The 22,090-nt window shown below is 33.7% G+C and overlaps 1 long non-coding RNA gene across 1 annotated transcript; it reads left to right on the top strand.

Annotated features, from left to right (window-relative positions):
- The first annotated feature begins 20,662 nt into the window (after positions 1-20,662).
- LOC111382406 lies at positions 20,663-21,492 on the top strand. Its single transcript, XR_002700497.1, has 2 exons — positions 20,663-20,718; positions 20,882-21,492. It is a non-coding gene; the product is annotated as an uncharacterized LOC111382406 (long non-coding RNA).
- The last annotated feature ends 598 nt before the right edge of the window (positions 21,493-22,090 follow it).

The raw sequence follows: 22,090 nt of genomic DNA on the forward strand, positions 1-22,090 counted from the left end.
AAAATTGGCGATTGGTTCATCATTTAATAATATAGTTTTGAAAATTTATCAAGTTTTAATTATGAACTATCACATACTATATTTTAGCTAAATTTCACTTGTAAAAAGTACATATTTATATATAACATTTTATTTTATTTTATTAATAAAAAAATTTACTGATAGCCTGCCTTTGTTAATATTATTAATTTTGGAATTGTTGATCTTGTAGCAGTTGAATGAAAATAAGATGAATTTTCTACAAAAAAAATGAGTAATAACACCCAGTCTCTACTGATACAATTCAATTCAATATTTTGTTCGTTCCAAACTTGTTGTGCCATTCTCGCTCTCCAAGAAGAGGAACCTGCCCTTGGGAGGGGAACAATAGCTGTAAACGGCTGAAAAGCGACTGAATGTATTATATGTGTCAATTGCCATTTAGCTAATAAGCCCATGGATATTGAGGAAATTGGAACAGAAATATCATTTGAATCATCGATCCTAAAAAAAGAAATAAGCAAAGCTTCATCGTTGAGTGACAGTAAGACCCGCTGAAACAAGTATAGATTTAGAAAAAACAGAGTCTTTGTCTAAGGAAATGCATTGAGAAAGACAGTGAAAAGTTAAGGGTTGTAGCACAAAATGTACTTCTAAGTAATTGTCCCGTAGATCCATATATTATAAAATTCTTCAATAAATTTTAAATTTAAATTTTTACTAACTTGCACATTGTGTACGTAAAAAAGTCTTTAAATATTTAATATATTATCAAAGGGTATAGATTAAATTGAAACTAATTGTAGTAAAATCATCATTTTATTCATAAGGGTATGTTAGGTATATATCTGGAGCATTTTACATGATGTATAATTCAAATACTGGTCAAGGGGTATATGTGATATTGAGTAAATTGAAACAGAATTATCAGTTGAATCATCGATCCTCCAAAAAAAATAAAAAATAAAAAAAATGCAAAGTTCCATCGTTGAGTGACAGTAAGACTGGCTAAAACACGTATGGGTTCGGAAAAAAACTGAGTCTTTCTAAAGAAATGCATTGAGAAAGGGAGCGAACGACGAAGGGTGATAATACAAAATGTACTTCTAAATAATTGTCCCGTAGATCCATATAATAAAAAATTCTCTAATAAATTTTAAATTTAAATTTTAACTAACTTGCACAATGTACGTAAAAAAGTCTTTAAATATTAATATATTATCAATGGGAATAAATTAAATTGAAACTAATTGTAGTAAAATCATCATTCTATTCATAAGCGTATGTTAGGTGTATATCTGGAGCATTTTAGATGATATATAATTCACAAACTGGTCAAGGGGTGTATGTGATAATCAAAACTATATATGTTGAGGTTAGTATGATTTTTAAATATGATGGATTTCACTGGTATAATTAAAAAGTTCACACTGTAACAGCAATAGCACGCACATATAAGTTATAATTTCAAAAAAATTTACATGCATTTTCAAGATCGGTTCTGAGAATTTTGAGGCCCTAAGCGACTATTTATTATGAGGCCCCAATTCATCTAGCCAATTCTTGTAGTTGCTTTGGGCTCCAATCCACCCGGCAAAGTGCAAACTATAGGGAATTTACTTAAACATGCACAACGAAATTTAACAAATTTCAATTCCCATTTAGGATTCAGTTTTGTATTTAGATAAAAACTGTGATAAGAAATATACATTTTCTTGTAATTTTTCAACTCCTTCGCGTTATTCCTTTCCAGCAGCTTGAATCTGCCTCCCACAGCTATCCAATTGTCCAGCCTCCAATGAAATCCACACAGAGAATAGACTACAACTGCTAGGGTTTCTCTCTTGTGCCAGCAAGAATAATGAAAAACTTTATGGATCTCAAACTCTAGCTATGTATATATATAAACCCAAACGGACCTGGCCTAGTCCGGTCCAATATTCAATTAATCCAATTAATTAAACCCGGTCCGTGAATTAATTAATCCAATTAATTAATTCGGGAATATAAATAACAAATTCAATTAATTAATTTATCCAACGATTGTTAAATTAACCAATTAGTAATTTGCAATCTTCCAATTCTCTTTTGTGTGCGACCCATTAGGTTCCCGACCACGATGCCTAACGTCGTGAAATATTATTTTGATCTAATCAAAATTGATAAATTAATACACCCTTTTAATTTATCGTCAATTCACACTCGCCGTCCCTAATTGACATCTAGCAATGTGTCAGGGCAATACATGTGACGGAAAATGTCACGTGGTATGACAAAATCAAATTCGTTCGTTTACCGTGAAACTATTATCCCTTCGTCAATACGATCCGATCAATTACGAGATATGGAATTGTGTCAATCTCGATCATTGATCATATCTTTCACTCCACTATTAAGTCAATATAAATCGAAAACTCCTTTTCGACTTATGAGTACACCTTGGCCAAGGATTTCATCATCGAATTAATTGAATGAAATGCATATCATAATCTCCTACTATCTAAGAGTGACGAATCCTTTATTGATCAATCACAACCTTCATACGATTCTTGACGTACCCGAACGATGTCGTATTAGCGGCCCCTTTCAGAGCAACACCCAATACCGCCAAAGTATGACTGTCCTCATATAAGGTACCATGATGACCTCAAGTCAAAGGACCAATTCCACTACCGAACGTTAGAGATTAGCCACTGACACTCAGATAGTTATCCATGTGGAATCTCTTAGTGGGTCTCCAATGTTTTGTTCTATAACAAAACATCCACGTGTTCATTTAAGTGTCACCACACTTTAACTCGTGAGATCAGCTACTTACTTCATAAGTAAGAAATGCCACACGTGATGGTCTAACTGTATTAACGATATCCATATCTCGTTATTACTTACGACCATGATTTATTCAAGATCCAATTATATGTAATTTGTATCTCACAATCACAACTCCTTGTGATTAACAGATTACCTAAAAATTGGATCTTCGGATTCTATTATTTAATATTATTTATCACAAAATTAATTTAAATAAATAATAGATCTCGCCAAAATCAAATGCATTAAATATATTAAAAGCGTTTACAACCTAAATCGATTGGATTTAGAGCATAACGCTTACACAAACCAACTCCCAAAACTCCCCAACCCAACGCCCTTTCATTCTACTCAACACGCAGACAACATATGGTGCTTCCATGAATCTATTCCCATTCTCCATGAAAAACACAATTTAGCCCATCAAATGCACTTTTGCATCCAACTTTCACCTTTTCCAGTTATTAAAAATTAAACAAAATAAAAATCTTGTGAAGATATAATTAATAAACCTTTTCACTCCATTTTCTTTTGGAAGATCAAGATTCAAATTTTCTAGTGGACAAAATTATAAGCAAAGAACAATAGAACCCGATGAGTTCAAGATTACCAAATATCGCTAAGAGAAGGAATTCAACAATCAACCTCCAAAAAATAACCAAAAATGGGAAAATGAGATAAGTGATAGAACTAATGAGTTAGTTTAAGATTTAGGCAGAACATGTCATAGCAAGTCTTACAGCTACATCTCTGGACTATTGCCACTTATTTAGGATATTTGACAATTACTGAATCGCAAATTCATTCTCTCTCATTTTTGACGGAATAGAATTCTTTTGAGTTGTGATGTATTCATAATTCGGAATCATTAGATTATAATGCGTCTGACAACTATTTAGATACTCTGCTAGTTCCGTTTCATCTCCATCATGGTGTTCTCTTTGCTTGATTTCGAATATTTGAATAAGTGCCAATACTTGCTTATGTGGAATAATTTTTATTTCTTGAAGATATTTATAAATTTTATCTTTCAGACGTCGAGTTATCCAAGTCTTTGCTCGTGGTGCTCAGATCCTTGATGGTGGTTTTATGACTCAAGATTTACCCCTTAAATCATCCTACTTAGACGTTGGTGCAGGTTCTGAAGGCACAGTAGTTTCATCAGTTTCTATTGCCCATCCAAAGTTTGAGGCTCTAGGCCCAAGTCAAAATTCTAAGGCTCAAGACCTTTGCCTTGGTTGCCTGACCTCGGGGCCGGGCCTGTGCATTTTCATGGAATTTAAATGTAAATAAGCATATTAAATGTAGGATTTCTCATATTTCGCCATAAAAAAGTTTCATGCACGGTAATAAACAGCATATGTTAAAGGAAACACAACTTGATTTATGCTACTGAATGTTGTAAATTGATTGCTATATAATTTCTTCCCATACATGTGCAAATTAGACTTGATTATAGGAATAGAATAAGGAGTAGAATAAGATCTTGATTGTGTTAGTATTTGTATAAATAGGTGTCTTGCCTTTGTAATATAATCAATACAAAAATTCTAATCAAATACTGAAAACTTTCATGGTATCAGAGCCTTGTAATCTGGGCACCAGAATTCTGTTTTAAAGCTCCAGTCGACTTCCATGGTAGACATAGTAGGAAGCACGGTCTTGAGTAAAAAAAGGGACTTTCCCAACCACCAACTTTACCTTCACCATTCCGATCAGCCTGGTACCATCCTTGTGCCACAACCATTGGCCGAGGACAATTACAGCACATGGAGTCAATCCATGACTATGGCCTTAACGGTCAAAAACAAGGTCAGGTTCGTAGATGGCTCAATCAAGGAGCCTGATGCGAGCGCTGCGGATGAACTGCAACAATGGAACCGCTGCAACAACTTGGTTAAAACTTGGCTACTGGGATCTATGTCCAAGGAGATTGCCAGTACTGTTATCAATTGTAAGGATGCTAGAAGGATGTGGCTCGATTTGCAAGAACGATTCTCACATGTAAACGCCGTCCAATTATTTAATGTGGAGAATGAGATCCATGAGTGTGTCCAAGAGAACATGACTGTAGGATCTTACTTCATGAAATTGAAGGGCTTATGGGATGAATGTGACAAATTAGCCACATTACCATCATGCACCTGTGAATCAGTGAAGGAAATGGCTGCATATATAGAAACACAGAAAACTATGAAATTCCTTGTGGGACTTAATGAATCCTATGGAGGTGTTCGAAGCAATGTTCTGCTACAAGATCCATTGCCTACAGTGAACAAAGCATATTCGTTAGTTCTTCGTCATGAGAAAAACCTGGAGGTTACGATAGGGAAAAGCCATAATCAACCGGAAGCGGCAGTTTTTGCAGTCAAAAATTTTCATCGTGAACCTGAAGTTGAGAAGGGTGAAAAGAAATGCTCTAAGTGTAACAGAATCAATCACACCACCAAGAATTGTCGTGCCCATCTTAAATGTGATTTTTGTGGTTGGAAGGGGCATTCCATCGAGTATTGCAGGAAGAAAAGGGCAGCAGAATTTGAATTTAATACATTGGTTTCGAAAGGGAATCAGGCCACATCTCACTTGACCAATGATAGGGGGATGAATTTCCCTTTTTCAGCAAATAAGTGCCAGTAGATTCTCAACATGTTGAAAAACAAATCTTCTTCTGCCAATCAAGTGGGTAATTGCTCCACTCATGATGAATTGTCAGGTAAAGCTTTTCCATTAATTTCTGATGGCAAAAAAGCTACGTGGATTTTGGACTGTGGATGTACCGATCATATGGTTTGTAATCCTCACTTGCTCACCCATTCAAAACCCGTTCATAACCACACTGTGGAATTACCAAATGGTTCCATGGCTCGAGTAACACACAGGCAAAGTTGTTTTATCTCCTCACTTAATTCTCGAAAATGTGTTATGTGTACCATATTTTCGATTAAATCTTATTTCTATTAGCAAGTTAGCTTCTCATTCATATTGTGTAACCATTTTTCTAAGCCAGGTTTGTTTCATTCAGGACCTACGCTCAGGGAAGACGATTGGAACAAGAATTGAATGGGAGGGCCTCTACTACCTTGACCGAAACAAGAAAGAATCATGCCATCGTATCCAGACATCTAATCCAACCCTTTGGCACCAACCTCTTGGACACCCCTCAAATAAAGTATCTTCGTTATTTCATTTTCCTAATTTCACAATTACATCTTGTGCTACCAATCCATGCTTGTTTTGTCCGTTAGCCAAACAGACAAGGCTTCATTTTCCTTCTAGTTCTATTAATTCTACAACGTGTTTTGATTTAATTCATATTGACATTTGGGGTGGTTATAAAATTCCTTCTATTTCTGGTGCTAAATATTTTCTCACCATTGTTGATGATCACACTCGATGCACTTGGACTTATCTCATGAAACACAAATCAGACCCTAAAAGCCTCCTAATGAAATTTATCAACATTGTTGAAAATCAATTCAATTCCAAAGTCAACATTATTCGTAGTGATAATGGTGCCGAATTCAAACTCGAAAACTTTTAAGCGAATAAGGGTATAATCCATCAAACTAGCTGTATCAACACACCACAACAAAATGGCGTCGTCGAGCGAAAACATAGACATTTATTAAATATGGCAGGAGCTATTCTTATTCAAGCCGGTCTTCCTCATCAGTTTTGGGGGGACGCTATTCTCACTTCCACATATTTAATCAACCGAACACCCACTCCACTCCTTCAAGGAAAAACGCCATATGATAAATTATTCCACAAAGTTCCAAGTTACTCACATTTACGAGTATTTGGTTGCTTATGTTTCATTTCCACTCATGCACAACACCCTTCAAAATTTGATGCTCGGGCCTCTCAATGTATTTTCCTTGGCTATCCTTATGGTAAAAAGGGCTATCGTGTCTTTGATCTAGTTCAAAACAAGGTCATAGTTTCACGGGATGTTTCTTTCTTTGAAACCACATTCCCTTTCAAAAATGGTTGCCAACCAGCTGTACCTTCCAGTCATCCCGACACATCACAATTCTCTCCTCTCACTAATGCATCCACATTACCATTTGACATACCACCAATGCCACCTCTCGTGCCTTCCTCTCCTTCCACGGAACCACCTCCATCTAAACATGATTCTCCTCATCCAACTAGTCCCAATCCACTCAATATTCCACTTGACACACTACCAGCCCAAATTGCCCTAGACTCTCCTTCCACACAAAACACGGCGGCCACACTTCCTTTTTCTCCACAAAATGTTCTCTCTCGTCGTATACATCGACAGACCAAACCACCTACTTATTTACAGGATTTTCACATCCAGACGGCTCTCCCCTCAAGGACTGCTCCATCGCCATCCATGAATGTGGTCTGATCTTCAGGTACAAATCACCCTTTATCTCAATTTTTATCTTATGAAAACCTTTCTCCTGCCCATAGAATTTTTACCTCACAACTCACATTACTTAAAGAGCCTAACAATTTTTCAGAAGTTGTCAAACCTCCACAGTGGCGTGAGGCCATACGGCAAGAAATAGCAGCTTTGCAAGCAAATTGTACTTGGAGTTTAGTCACTTTGCCCTCTCATAAGCATCCCATTGGATGCAAATGGGTGTATAAAATCAAATTGAGGGCTGATGGGATAATCGAGCAGCATAAAGCCCGATTAGTGGCAAAGGGCTTCAGTTAAGTTGAAGGGGTTGATTATAGGGAGACCTTTGCTCCCATGGCCAAAATGGTGGATGTTCGTACTTTACTCACTGTGGCCGCTTTGCGTGGTTGGCATTTACATCAATTAGATGTCAACAATGCTTTTTTGCACGGAGATCTTAATGAAGAGGTATACATGTCCTTGCTTCCTGGTTTCGGACGAAAGAGGGAGACTCGTGTTTGCAAACTTCACAAATCACTATATGGTTTAAAACAGGCTTCTAGCCAATGGTTTATAAAATTGTCCACTGCACTCAAGTACGCTGGCTTCCACCAATCTCGGTCTGATTATTCTTTATTCGTCCGATGTTGTCAAGGTAGCTTCCTAGCCTTACTTGTATATGTTGATGATGTGATTTTGGCTGAAAACAATCTACAAGATATAGAGAACACCAAGCTCTTCTTTTCCAAGCAATTCAAACTCAAAGACTTGGGGCAACTTAAATATTTCCTTGGCATAGAAGTTGCAAGATCAAGACATGAAATTACTTTATCACAGCGCAAATATGCCTTGGAAATCTTGGATGATACTGGATTCTTGGGTGCTAAGCCTTCTCGATTCCTTGTAGAGCAAAATATGTCACTCACACAATCAGATGGAAATTCCTAAATGACGCTTCATTGTACAGAAGATTGGTTGGGAGGTTAATCTACCTAATCATAACAAGGCCAGATTTGACTTATGTTGTCCATGTATTGAGCTAGTTTATGGACAAACCACAAGAACCACACATGGAGGCGGCTCACAAAGTGCTCAAATATACGAGCGAACACCAGGACAAGGCATCCTCTTACCATCCACAGGTTTGCTTCAATTACGAGCATTTTGTGATGTAGTTTGGGCTCGTTGCCAGGACACACGGAGATCAACTACAGGCTATTGTATTCTACTTGGCCAAGCACCAGTTTCTTGGAAGACCAAGAAACAAACTACAGTATCTCGTTCGAGTACCGAAGCAGAGTATCGTGCTATGGCTACCACATGCTGTGAGGTTACATGGTTGAGAAACATTTTGAAGGATTTGAGGGTAAATCACATTCAACCAGTTAGCTTATTTTGTGATAATCAAGCAGCTATGCACATAGCATCAAACCCCGTATTCCATGAGCGAACCAAACACATAGAGATAGACTGTCACTTGGTACGTGATAAGATCCAAGAAGGAATGATTCGGACGGCCTATATTCGAACTACAAATCAACCAGCAAATTTATTCACCAAACCCCTAAGCTCCACACAATTCGAAGCCTTACTCAGTAAGTTGGGTGTCATCAACACACACTCCAACTTGAGGGGGAGTGTTAAAGGAAACACAACTTGATTTATGCTACTAAATGTTGTAAATTGATTGCTATATAATTTCTTCCCATACATGTGCAAATTAGACTTGATTATAGGAATAGAATAAGGAGTAGAATAAGATCTTGATTGTGTTAGTATTTGTATAAATAGGTGTCTTGCCTTTGTAAAATAATCAATACAAAAATTCCTATCAAATACTGAAAACTTTCAGCATAAGTTAAAGATATATATTTGAAATTCATTTTTATTTATCTGATTTTTTAAACTTGATCCCCTAAATGTTGCCTACCTGTGTAATTAACCCAATAATGTGGCCTAAAATCCATTTTACGTGATTGGATCGTGTTTGTCTACTAAAGATAGACTTGATCCAAATAAGTTTGATGTGATTGGATATGAAAAAAGCATCAGGTACAAGCTTTTTTTCACAGGCTTTTGATAGGGTGCGTGTCAACATCTTGCCGTCTTGTTTTTCTTTTTTATCTTCCAATGAAAATCCGTCTAGTGTTATTTTTGTAAAATTTTCATTGATTTTTTCTATACTTGTAGCATTGTTCATTGGATATAGTGGGTCTGCTCAATTTGGCTTGGCCCAAATCACTAAGATGTGATTGGATCTAGTGGGTCTAATAAATTTGGACTTGGCCGAAACTCATCCTTTACGTTTAGCGAAAGTTCACCGAGATAGCACTAAAAGTGAGAAACTTAATGACTATAACGAATTCACTGTCACATGGTTGATTGGCAATTACTAGTGATTTCAACTTTATACGAGCTAGTTGCAACCTTCAATCTAAACTATGAATGAGTTTTTAGGGTTAGTTCACACTCGTGAGATCGCAATCCTTTGTCTCAACCATTGTAGCACGTGTGTTGCCCATAACATAAGGGATATGATGGTTGACCTCAACCTCAACTTTCTCCAACTATGTCACCCAAAGATTTTAAAGAATCTAAAGGAGAAGCAACTTTTTTTTTTCCCTCCATTTTGTTGTAATCACTTCCACAGCCACTTTTCATAGATTTCACTCATAAAAGATTAACGCTACCTATAAGAAATAGAGACTTGCTAAATTACCCTATTTGGACTCCATTAAAATGAATTTTTTAAAAAATATATATATTTTGGAATAGTGATTTTTTGGAGAATGTGATTAAAAAATAAAGAATTTTTTTTAATTTATGTGTAATATTATTTTATAAGAGAATGTGTGGTTAAAATGAGTTTTGAAAAAATATATTTTTGGAAAAATGGAACTCAAGCATAGGAACTTAACAATTTAGCTTTTTGTCATCTAATTTATATAACACAACTTGTTGCCCTTTTGGTTGCTGATTGAAATTTAAATATTATAAAAAAGTAATTTAAAATGTTTTAAGAATCAAATTGAACAACTAGTTTAACCGAAAAATTATAAATAAAAAAAAAACCATTAAACAGGAAATAAACAACCATGTCATACAAAAAATTGTCGAGCTTGTATCAAGAAATAAATCGATTCATTTAAAATTTTGTTTTTTCCTTTCTATATTATCGATTCAATTCTTTAATCATTATTCCTTTTTATCAGTCTATTTTGAAAGCATGGACATAAACAACAATTTGACATTATGTCAACCACACATTATTCAATAAAACAATATTACACGTAAACTCAAATCTTTTCCATATTTTTTTAACCACATTTTCCATCAATATACTATTCAAAAATGCATTCTTATTATTGTCGATTTTGTATCCCACAAGTGTACAGATCGTAACAAGTAATAAAGTGGACCTAAGAGTCCAAATATCATTCCCACGAAGACTACTATTTAACATTTGGTTCAATTATTCCTAATTTTAATTTGATAAAAAACAAACAAAGAATTAGATTTTGTGATTTTTGATACAACTATTTGAAAATATATGAATGCATACAAAGAGTGGTTTAGAGATTAAATAATGAACAAATATTATGGTAGAATAATTTTACCTATTGATCATCTTTACATCTTAAATCAAGATTCATATCTAATATAATGTTCAGTTGAATTTTCCTATTGTATTTAATTTACCCATTTCGAGTTCTCATTGAGCCTATTTACTAGTTAAATTTCATATTTCTATGCAAATTTAACTTAATTAAACGAGTTTTTTGTCATAGAAATTTAATTATGACCATAATAATTAGTATATGCATCTCTGCTCTTTATACTAATGTACCGAATTTTATTACATGGTCTAAATCCCAAATTCATATCTTTATTAGTAAAGGATTCACAAAATCATCAAATTGATAATCAAGTAATTTAATGCATTCAATTCATAGTAAAATCACCACATGGAACAATAAAACTAAGAATCTTAATAAATAAATAAAAATGAAAGATCACAATTGGTTACATTATTCACCATAACAATAATTTTAGCTATTCATAATAGAGGAAAAAAAATAAATTAAAATATTAGAGTCAATCCCCGAGTTTTGAATTTAGATGTAGAGGAGTGGATGAATCTTGTATCAGGTTTTTCTTCTCGTTCCAAATCTTGATTTTCAACAATTAAATTGTTGTTTTTCTCCTCTTGAATTTGCTCTCTAATTTTCAAATTGTGTTCTTGCCTCTCAATGTGTAGAATCCCTCTTAAAGTGTGAAAAATCATATTTATAGGTGCCTCCTCATATATGTAGAAAGTAGGGTTTTATGGATTTTAAAATGGGCCAAAATGCGCCCTAGACACAACTAGGAGGCGTCGAGGTGCCATGTAGCTGCGCCGCGTCTCTATTTTGGTGACACCTCAGCGCGATGCCACCTTTCGGACAGACAACACTTTTTTTAGTATATGTATCATAATTTTCTCTCACGATATCCGATCGAGACAATTCAATATGTGTTGGAAAGCTAATTCAAAGGGATACAACTTTGCTTTTGATATCATTTCAAATTCGATCATTTTCTATGTCAAAATCGAGTCTCAATATGAGGCTGAAAGCGGTGCATAACTTTTTTCAATTTGAACTTGATGTGTGATCATACTTTGATTATATTTCATCTATTTGATATCTTTCTTTAATCAATTGACTCTGAGCACTCTTGAATCTTCATCATAAGGTCCGACACAACTTTTGAATATTTGCACTTTAATCCCCGAACTTTGAATTTCTTACAACTTAGCAATTTTCTCCAATTTTGCTTATTTCTTTCAATCTCATCAACCTAAACCACAACACCAAAACATACATTAAAATTCTCTAAAGCTCATAGAAATTAGCTAAATATCAAATTTAAATGATACCTAAAGCATACGAAAAAAATGTTGATTGCATGAATACCAGGATGGAGTTTGAATTAATCCAATGGTCCATTTCTCAGTGCAAGAGAGAATATGAAACAATGATTACTTATTCAGAGAATTCTGAAACTGAAAGCAATCCTTCATTGAGTGAAGGTCAAACAGTCTGATACATCATTTTCGAATTAATTATTGATCCAAAATTGATGCCTGCCATAGGCATTTGTGCATGCATGTCCCATGTACTGCCATACAGTATATTTTCATGTGACTCTCCCATGTGAAACCTTCTAATCTTATATACTTGTCCCACATATTTATTTTTCACTTGCTCGAGTAATAGGTGTAGACCGAATTAAGTGACAAATTTCATTTCTTTAACGTTGCATTCAAGAGTACCTACGTCCCACAAAGAAAGGTAAATTTTGAAGTACGATTTTCTTTTTGACTTTTTAGAAGTAACAAGAACCTCACAATACTATCGACATCCCCAGATTTGAACATTGAATTATCAAGCGACATAGATGGAATCTCAAATAATCAAGATCATATGTACTAATAGTTTTAAGAAACATCTTGAGAGATACTATTAATTTGGGTAATTGGCATAAAATGTCCTTACCTTTCAAGTCTATTGTGGAAAACGTCCCTACCTTTCATTTTTTGGCATTTTTGCCCTCATTTCAACCTTTCTTTGCGCTGGACGTCCTTCCGTCCATATTCCGTCAGTTTTTTCGTTAATTAAAGGGTAATTGGCACAAAACGTCCCTGCCTTTCATTTTTTTGCATTTTTGCCCTCATTTCAACATTTGCGCTGGACGTCCTTCTGTCCATATTCCGTCAGTTTTTTCGTTAATTAAATACAAAAATACATTTTTTCTTTCCATAAACAAGGGTAAAATTGTCCTCACCCACCTCACCCCTTTTTCCCGCCATCAACTTAGTCCATAAGTAACAGTAGCAGCAACATGAATCTGAAAATACTTTAAATGATTAAGTTAAATAAAGAAAAAATATTGTGAACACATTATATTTCACAATTCCACAACTACTGTTGCTGTCATCTTGTGTCACTGAAAAATTTTAGAAAGACGTATTAAATTGGTAGTCAATTTATAATAAGCCAAAATGGTGAATGGCTCTTTTGGCTCAATGGAGAAGATGAATGACTCATTTTAAATTGACTCATTATAAATTGACTACCCATTTAATATGTCTTTCTAAATTTTTCCAGTGACACAAGATGACAGTAACAATAGTTGTGGAATTGTGAAATATAATGTATTCACGATATTTTTTCTTTATTTAACTTAATCATTTAAAGTATTTTCAGATTCATGTTGTTGCTACTGTTACTTATGGACTAAGTTGATGGCGGGAAAAAGGGGTGAAGTGGGTGAGGATAATTTTATCCTTGTTTATGGAATGAAAAAGGTATTTTTGTATTTAATTAACGAAAAAACTGACGGAATATGGACTGAATGACGTCCAGCGCAAAGAAGGTTGAAATGAGGGCAAAAATGTCAAAAAATGAAGGTAGGGACGTTTTCCACAATAGACTTGAAAGGTAGGGACGTTTTGTGCCAATTACCAGAATGTTTAACGGAAAAACTGACGGAATATGGACGGAAGGACGTCCAGCGCAAAGAAAAGTTGAAATGAGGGCAAAAATGCCAAAAAATGAAAGGTAGGGACGTTTTCCACAATAGACTTGAAAGGTAGGGACGTTTTGTGCCAATTACCCCTATTAATTTTATCAACTAAGTGACCTTGATTATACATTTGTTAATTTGTTGGAAACTTTGTTGATATTCATGGGAATATATGCAAAATGACCTTGATTATACATTTCGACAGCAACAATAGGAGGACCTCAGGACCGCCAAACATTTTTTTCCAACATTTGGCCCTTTCCCTGCAGGAATCTTGCCTACTTCTCTTTCCTTTCTTATCCATATGGACTCATTCAAAACTGTTGGCTAAGCTTAAAAGCAAATTAAGGCCCTGTTTGGACTACATTCTTTTAAAAAAATACATTCTTATACAGTGTTTTGATATCATTTCAACCACACATTCTTTAATAAAATAATATTATATGCAAATTCAAAACTTTTCATTATTTTTTAACCACACAATTTTTATTAATACACTATTCAAAAATACATTCGTATGAAAATAAATTGGCTTAAACATGGGCTAAGTTTACTTTATATTACATTTTTTTCTTACTTAAATATAACTTATTTTCACCTGTCTATGTTTATGGTTCTTTACATTTATTTATTCAATTAATTTGTGGAAGAAATTGCCAGCATCCACATCCTATTGAAACATTGATGTTGGAAAAATGATTGCATTTAGCTATATAAGTTCATATTAGAATCGAAGGTCTTGTGTTTTATTGTTCCAAGAATGGGTTGAATAATGCAGAGTATCACTGAACATGAGGTTGAGTCTATTTCGTAGAGAGCTTCCTCCATATAAATAATGGTTGGGGTCGATTCTTGGGTCTCTAAAAAATTAGACGAGAAAAGTAATCGCATATCACACATTAAACGCCCCGAAAAAAATTAATTGTGTACGTATGAAATAGCACTATAAAAAATAATGAACAAGATTTTAAATTCTCTCCTATTTACAAAACATGCAAGCATTGTAGTTTAAAATCTTTAGCTTTTTCATAATTTCATTTGAATGATTTTTCAAAAATAAATGGCATTGAGTTCTCAGACATTTAATGTAGTAAGAAAACAAAAATGGAGTACCGTGCGGGGACAAAAGGACTGGATTGTACAAGGGATGGAGTAAATGAGAAGCATAATAAATGAAAAAGCACATGGAAAATCAAAGAGGATGAGGCATGGTCAGTGCTATAAAAGGCTGCCTAGAAAGCGCCTAAGAGCTATGCGCGACGAAATCGACAACCCACTTGGTTTGACACCTTATTTAGCAATTAATGATAAATGCGCAACTAAACGTGATTATTCGGACCTTGGTGCATATTATTATTATTATTATTATTTTAATTGTTTTACAATTTTCTTAGTTAAAACTTAAAAGCTGATTTCTTCATTTCGTTTGTCCTAAATTCAAAACAACAAGTCTTGATCAAAGGAAAACTTCCAAAAATTTATATTTATTTACTTTATCCATCCTATTTATAGAGGCTGTTTTGCTTTTTACACGAATTAAAAAATCTTATTTAAATGTTATTGAAAAAGTAATTTTTGTAAAAAATATTTCTAGTCTATCCTTATTTATATTTGTGCAATTTCAAGATTAAATAAAAAAAAATAGTTATAAATAGGCAAATTAAATAAGGGTATATTAATAAACGAATAAAAAAAATTAATAAAGAAACTAGACTATATAATTGGGACAAGAAAATAAAAAAAAAAGTCAGCTTATATAAATGAAATGGAGCGAGTACAATTTATGATATACATTTGAAACTTATCTTTTTGTTAGAAACTTTAAAAAATGTACTCACTCCATCCTATTTATATAGGCTGATTTTGTTTTTTACACAGATTAAGAATTCCTAGTTAATGATATTGGAAAAACAATTTTGCCAAAAAAAAATTCTAATTTACCCTTATTTATATTTGTACAATTTCAATATTAAGTAGAAAAAATTAATTATAACTAAGTAAATTAAATAATAGTTTATGAGTAAACAATCAAAACAAAACATTCTAAATGAAAAAAATAGGGCTATATAACCCCTCCGGAGCATAGTTTAGTGGTACAAAGAATAGAAGTGAGGTTATTTCATGGCTTGCTGACAGCCACAGTGTGGGGGTTCGATTCCTGAGACATGGAATTGGACCCCTTGTAGGCACAGTGTACATGCAGTTCTTGATTCCTAGACTGCTGGGGCACATCTCGCGGTTTACCTTTCTCACAAAACTCTAAGGGTGAGACGGTGAGGGCCCTCAAAGTTGGGTTAAACATTTTTTTTAAAAAATAGGACTATATAATTGAGATAAAAAAATAAGGAAAGTCAGCCTATATAAATGAGATGAAGAGAGTAAAAAGTTTCTATAAATCTCTTTTAGATGTTTGGTATGTATTATTTCTAATTATTAAATAATTTTTTGATTGATTAAAATTTAAAATAATATTAAAATAAGAAACGTAATTTTGCACCTACGCCTTGCTTAAACTCGTGTAACCCATAGCTTAGCCTCGACACATTGTCACATGTTACGCCTTTAGAACATTGGGTATGGTCCGTCAAAAAGCATTGATTTAATTTTCATTTTCAAAAAGAAATATTAATCATTTTTTTTTTGTTTAGTTTTTGTAATCTAGGATATAAAACAATTAAAATTAATTAGCCATCAAGGATATCCACGAAAGGTGAGTCAAGGACGTTTGAAATCAAACCAAAAAGCACATTGACATACAAGTGAATATTCATGTAACACTCCTTGGTCTAGTTTGACATAGGAAGCTTGGTTAGTTGAAATATGACTATCGATTCAAAATGTAAAAAACAAATAAATAAAATCTCACTTTTTTGAGGTAAGAAGGAATGGAGAAAATGACTCTTACTAGTTTAATTACATCTTAAAAGAATTTAATGTGAAATGGCTTTTTTTATTTAATTATATTGTGCGAATGCCCAGGGGCGCCATTTCTGACACCCTAACTCCCAAAAATTTTATATTGGTAACTAAATAAATTAATTAAGTAGAAAACAAGAAAAGAAATGTTAAATAACTTCAATCCCTGCGGCAACTACGGTTGCCAAGACCTAGATGTTATGTATATTCTTGTCTATGTTTCATTCCCCAAGTGCCCTTTATTAATTTCGCCTCCCAATTTCTAGTTTTCTTTCTTTTTTTCCTTTTTTCTTATTTCCCCCCCCTTTTTTGGGCTTTGCAATTGTTTTTAATCTCCCCTTTTTGGTTCTTTAGCAACATGTCTTGTGTCGATCCATAATATTTCTAGTATGTAAATGAGTAATTTCTAGTAAGCTATATTCTAAAATTGGCTCAAGACTCGAAAAAGCCACAGAGTTAATGATTAAAGGATCGAACTAATAGTAAAAATAATAAACAAATAAAATTAAATTTTGACATTAACCATTTGATTTTATTGATGAATGATTGATTTTGAGTGAATCCATTAACTTTGGTAGCATACTGTATTGTTTATGTAATTCCAACCATTTTATATATTCTCAATGGAACGCGACAACTCCATTTGGTTAGTAAGTTTATCAACATTGTTAAAATATATAATTTACCTCATATTTATGAAGACTTCATTTATAGCCATATTTTTAAGAATAAGCTTTGCTTTTGATTTCCTATTTATATAGATGATACTTTTTACAAACAATTTTTCAATCATCTTAATTTATTCCTACCTAATAATTTTAATCCTTTGACTAATTATTATGAGAAGATTTTTTGTTATTTTCTTTAGAAACATGAATATCTATAATAATCATGCCGCTACAAATTAATTTTACTGTTAAAAGCTTTTAAAAGTATTCCCTATATGTACGAGTTCTCTCCCTTCAAAATTGTATCTTCCAACTTCTCTCAAACCTCGAATCCCATTATTTTTCACCAAACCTAATATTGTCATTTTTATCAAATAACTCCTTTCTATTTTTACTTTGCTCGTCAACACCAGCACCATCAACTAATCGTATTTTTTTCTCCGCCTAAATGTTAGATGCCTCAATAGTCCGCGATCTAAACAATTGCTCTTTTTGTCACCCATCTACTTTTTATCGTTTTAACTGCTTTCAAATCTACAATGAAGGATGTTTGACTCCATCACAGCTTTAAATTGTTAAAATCCAAAAAAATATTATCAAATTGTGCCAATTCTTGGATTATTTCGCCACCTTGTTAAATTTATTATTTATTATTATCTAATTTATCTTTATCAACTGATAATGGTTGTCAATCACGTGTGCAGTGGAGATCTCAGCTAGACCACCCTTTCAACATTTGACTATGTTCACAAGGCTAATTTCCTAGGACACAAAACTATGTGGAGATTTAACCTATAAATTATTTAAAAATTTTATCGACTTAATTTAATTACAGTGTGTTTGGGAGACATTTTTATGTAAAAGTACATTTTTGAATAGTAAATTGATGAAAAATGTGTGGTTAAAAAATAAGGCAATTTTTTTTATTTAGGTGTAATATTATTTTAATAAAGAATGTGTGGTTGAAAAGAAGAGAGAGAAAAATATATTTTGAAAAAAATGGGTATCAAAAGGGGAGTTAATCACGAAATCGGGATTCCAAACAACTTTGAAAGCCACACAAATTCATTATACGAAGAATTAATGAATTTATTAAAATCAGCAAACTATACAATTTGGTCTTAAATAATTTCAATCTGATAAAATGTTCTTTAGTGTGATTACTGTGGTAAAACTTTATTCTCGCATTACTCAATTAAAATTTACAATAATTTCTAACCAAGAAATTATATTTTTCTAAAAAAGGTTAAACCCTAACCTTAAGGGTCCCCCACCACCCCTACCCTGGAGCATCGTGAGAGAGATAAATCGCAGGTTATGCCTCCAAGGGTATAGGGTGGAAGACTGCTTGTACACTTGTACTTATCCAAGAGCCAAATCCATATTTCAGGATTCGAACCCTTGACGCAGCAGCCTTAAGCAAAACTAGATTTCTTCACCCTCCCCTTTTACCACTTGGAGATGTGCTCTGGGGGGCAAGAAATTATATTTTTCTTCTTTCACATAAGGTTGGTGCCAGCTAGTATGGTCAGGCTCTGAGGCAGGATGTGGTCGCCCAAGTGATGACGTCACGTCCCGAGGAGATAATATTGAGAAAAATTCATAACTAAGAGGTTAAGTATCATTCATTTCAAAATTTAGAACAAATATTTCAAAATTCAAAAATAAGATATTTATTAAATTTTATTTATGATTTTATTAATTATTTATATATTTTATTAATTAAATATAATAAGGTCACATATCAATACAATTTGGTTACAAATTAACGATTTAATTAGTCAAATATTATTTTTCGATCATGAATCAAAAATTTTATTGGTCACAAATTATTTCACAGTCACAAATAAAAAATTTCATAGGTCACGATTTGTTTATCGGTCAAAATAAAAAAAAAATTATAGATTACAATTTTTTTAGCTCCCACAAATCACAAATTTTATAAATTACAATTTATTATACAGTCAAAAACTATCAAATTATTGGTCACAAATTAATAAAATTTTAGGCCACATTATTTATTAGTCACAGTTTATCTATTTATTAATCACAATCAACCAACTAATTTATGACCACCACCTCACCATTGCTTCTAGTCACACCTTCCCCAACACCGTCGCCCAGCATCACCACTACCGCCGTATGTTTGTAGCACTACTTCCAACAAACTACCATTTTTCAACTTCAAACCCACCAGCACCCCACCACCAACAAATCATCATTTTTAACTACAAAACTATCACCAATGTCAATGTCAACGTCGACGCCAACACCATCGCCACCACCAACATCACTATTGTTAAGATTTGAAATTCCATCTTAAAAGGTCAATTCTGTTAAGAGGAGTAGCCTAAACCCTTATAAATTTGTCTATATTTTCATCTTTATTCGATGTGAAGTTATATCCCTTAATATGCCCCCACAAGATAGTGGCTCGTTTGAGCAGATCAATTTTGAAATCTGTATGCTCATTTTTTTAGTTTTAATTAGATTGAATCACTCGTTAGAGTTTAATGGGCTCTAATATCATATTAAGATTTGAAGTCCCATCTTAAAATGTCGACCTTATTAAGAGGAGTAGCATAAACCTTTATAAATTTGTTTATATTTTCATCTTTATTCGATGTGAAATTATATCCCTTAATAACCGTCATCACCACCCACATTGCTACCACCATCTTACCATCAACGTCACAGCCAGCAGAAGCAACATCAGCACCTCCCGTACCAAAAATCACCACCACCCTACACCTACCAAAAAATTGCTGAACCAGTTATCGCCAACACCATTGCATCCCCACCATCGACTTATCAAATCCACAGCAGACTGCAGTCCAATATCGATGCTGCTGCAAGCCGTGCGACCATGCAGCGTCTCTCTGAGCAATGACAACGACGCCTACTAATTTAAAACCAGATCTAAGAAAAAGGAGGAATTGCGCGCGAGGTGGAACTACACCACTCCGGGCAATAGTAGCGCCGCCTCGCATAGAGGTACGCCAAGAGCGAGGAAGGGGGTGTTATAAGAGCTAGATGAGGGAAAGAAGGAGAGGGAACGAGGAGAAAAGGAGGGAAAGGGAACGAGTGAATGTGAAGTGATTTTTAGGATTTGTATGAAATTTGAGAATTAATTTTATTATTAATATCTGATTTTTGTATAAACAAACTTCAAATCTAGTTTTTCAAATTGGATCTTGAAAGATATGGAAGATATGGTTGGGTGTAATTTCCATGATAATATTTGCAGTCTTTCTGGGCTTAGGAACTGTTTCAGTCGGGTCCATCAGGATAGCCCACTAGCTGTCTATAAAAAGCCCACGATTCTCCTCACTCTCTTCATTCCTTTCTTTCCTACTCTTCATTTTCCTCAATGTAGGCAACAGAAATTTCTTCAAATTTAAGGTAAGAAAAAATGTTTGGCTGTGCTTAAAGCTGTTTTTTAGCTGCTTCTTTCTATAGCGTGTAAGTCGAGCCAGACTGTCCAAAGAAGCGGCTTAAAAAGAATATAATTTCAAAAGTCTGCAATTTCATGTTTGTCTAATTCATGAAAACATCTTGGTTGCAGGCTTTAGACATGGTGAAATCATCCATATTCATGACAGCATCAAAGCTTCGAAAGAACAGAAACCTTGATCAGAAAGATGATGAAAGTTTGATTGATCCAATGGTGAAAAGTGGCCTTCAACTGGCTTCGGTTGCATGTTCATCTTAATTTGGTGCTATCCTAGCTGAGCTTTTTTATTACTCTGGCCCTTCATTTTTTTTTTATAATTTTTTTGACTTGTTGCCTTTTTGTTTTCCTTGGATGTTTCGTGTTCTTGACCTTGTAAGACCTTTTCTTGACCTTGTAAGACCCCTTCTACTGTTTTCTACCATTGTTTTTCGTTTTGTTTCAAATCTTATACTAGAGTTTCCCCGTGTAAGATTCCACCATTTTCCTTCTGCACTCTCACCCAACTCATGTTCTCCTTCCTTGTCTATCCCTCCTGAGCTATTACATAATACGAAGTGTCTCGTCCCAGAAATCGACCTAGAGAAGATCAAGAAATTCTCTGAAGATCATGTAATTAGCGCTGGTGATCTGAAACTCAATTTGTCCATTGATGTAAAAATATGACTAAAGAGAATTTACTCAAGTTAGGTATTGATTATATATAAACTTATAATTTGATATTATTCTGTCTATTATATACATATGTACATAGTGTATATATATATATTCTTACGACGGGAACATGATTTGAATTGTGTTAGACAATCTTTTAGCTGAATTCTCGTGACTGATTTCACGTACAAAATACTAAAATAGTATGCTGTAATAATGTAAAAGAGGACCCCTTCCCACTCCACCCCACGCCACATAAAAAAAAAAATAATAATAAATTGAGAGAAAGAGCAAAAGAAAAAAACATTTATGAGTTGTGGTACTGATGAAAAGCTTTCACAGAAAGACTGCTTTGTTGTCTGTTAAATTAATGAGATCAGTCATCAGTATGCGTGTTTTTTCGGGGTGAAAAGTGTTTTGTTTGAGAGAAGTGAAAGACTATTATTTTGCAATTAGTATATAAAATTTTCTCTCTGTCTTTCTTTCTTGATTGCACCTCCTTATTGTTTCTTTAATGAAAGAGGACTAAACGACGTAGATGAATAATTGAAGCTCTAGTTGTTAAAATCTTATCTATATTGTCCATGAACATAACTTTACATACTAATTCTAATATTTTACGTATAGCTAATTAATTCTAATATCTTCATGCGTACATCTAAATATCAT

Source organism: Olea europaea, unplaced genomic scaffold (assembly GCF_002742605.1).
Source record: "Olea europaea var. sylvestris unplaced genomic scaffold, O_europaea_v1 scaffold2491, whole genome shotgun sequence".
In the NCBI taxonomy this organism is placed as follows: domain Eukaryota; kingdom Viridiplantae; phylum Streptophyta; class Magnoliopsida; order Lamiales; family Oleaceae; genus Olea; species Olea europaea.